At 32.4% G+C, this 1,833-nt stretch overlaps 1 non-coding gene across 1 annotated transcript; it reads right to left on the bottom strand.

The window, feature by feature from the left end:
• Window positions 1–222: 222 nt before the first annotated feature.
• Window positions 223–328, bottom strand: LOC122704125. Its single transcript, XR_006343752.1, has one exon. It is a non-coding gene; the product is annotated as a U6 spliceosomal RNA (small nuclear RNA).
• Window positions 329–1,833: the final 1,505 nt, after the last annotated feature.

The following is a 1,833-nucleotide window of genomic DNA, read 5'->3' as shown; positions in this document are numbered from 1 at the left end:
TTAAAGTAATTATTAATAGGAATGCACATATTGCCACTGCGTAACTTGCTTTCTTGTGGTTTCATAATTTATTTTTTGTTCCTTTCTTCTTTTTTGTGCTCTCCTACTTTGTGATGTGATGACTAGCTTTAGTATTTATACTTTATTTGGATACCTTTCTCTTTTATATCTGTGTATCTGTTACAGATTTTTGGTTTCTAATTATCATGAGGTCTATACATAAAACATATGGAATACTTCACAGATTTGCCTGTTATCCTTGCACAGAGGCCATGTTTATCTTCTCTTTACCATTCCAATTCAGTAAATGTGCTGTGGAATCTAGCACTGAAGGGTTTACTCACGTTAATTTTGAATGAATGGCGTGAGACTCAAAACAGTGTGAGTTGGGGAACTGTTCCTAGTTCAAAAGTCACCACTTTTTAAGATTTAGTGTCTTGAGAAGACAATAATTATGCATTTTTGATCAGATATTAGTTACATTGTGTAATAACTGAGCTGATTTGTGTGTAAAACAGGAACTTATGGAGTGAGAGAAATATTTGTAAACAATATATCTGATCAAGTGTTAATATTCAAAATGTGTAAGAAAGTTACATAACTCAACAACAAAAACAATTTGGTTTTAAAATGGCCAAAGTACATGAATAGATAATGTTCAAAGAAGACATCTAGAACATGAAAAGGCACTCAACATTTCTAATCATCAGGGAAATGTAGATCAAAATCTCACAACTGTTAGGATGGCTTTTATCAAAAAAACAAGAGATAGTTAAGTGTTGCCAATAATTTGGAAAAGAGGAAACCCTGATACAGTTTACTCCTGGCAGAAATATAAATTTGTGTTTTCACTATGTAATACAGGATGGATGGTGGTAAAAATTTTTTTTTAAAAAAAGCTATTATATGATCTAGCAATTCCACCTTTGAGTATTTATTCAAAGGAAATGAATTTCCTATCCTATAGGTATAAATGCATCCCCATGTTGATTCCAGCGTCATTCATAATGACCAAATATGAAACAAATCTAAATAACCTATGTCAATTGGTGTATGAATGGAAAAAAATATGAAATATATGTATATATGATGGAATATTTTTCTGCCATAAAAAGAAGAAAATCTTGCCATTTGGGAAAAAAAAAAAACGAATGGGTCTTCAGACATTATGCTAAGTGAATCAAGTCAGTCAGAGAATGATGAATACTGTATGATCTCACTTCTATATGAAATCTAAAAACATCAAACTCATAGAAATAGAGTAGAATGGTGATTGCCAAGGGTGATTGTTCAGTTAAAGTTTCCAAATTAGTGGAAGAGGGCAGACATTTAGAAAAAGTTTCAAAGATTTTTTTTTTTTTCAGTAATAGTACATTCAGAGAGGCATTATCGTGTTGTGTAAATGAAATTGATTTCTTCCCAGTTGTAAGTACTATGACTGAATTGAACAGGAGTAATACAAAATTGGCAATTAATACAAGTTACAGATTAAATTGTAAGTGGGATACAGCTATGTATAAAATATGACTGATTATAGCAAAAGAAATAGTTACTATGACTACAACTGGTCTCTGTAAAATGTCTAGTCCGAGTTTCAAGTTCTTCAGTGCTGGCAGCAAGTTCCTAAATGTCCCCTTGTTCAGGCCCAATTTGTTTATTGAGGATGATTCGAGGAGAAGGAGGTGCCATTCTACCGTCCAGCCAGCCAAGAAGTCCTTTCTGATGGTAATGTTTCAACGTAGTATTAGTAACCTTTAAAGCCACTTAAGCAGCATAATATAGAATGTTTTTTGTTCTTTCCCTAACTCTTTCCCTAAAGTTTCAGTAGTAAAC

The sequence above is a fragment of the Cervus elaphus genome, chromosome 11, assembly GCF_910594005.1.
Source record: "Cervus elaphus chromosome 11, mCerEla1.1, whole genome shotgun sequence".
In the NCBI taxonomy this organism is placed as follows: domain Eukaryota; kingdom Metazoa; phylum Chordata; class Mammalia; order Artiodactyla; family Cervidae; genus Cervus; species Cervus elaphus.
This window is presented reverse-complemented; position numbering and strand designations above follow the sequence as displayed.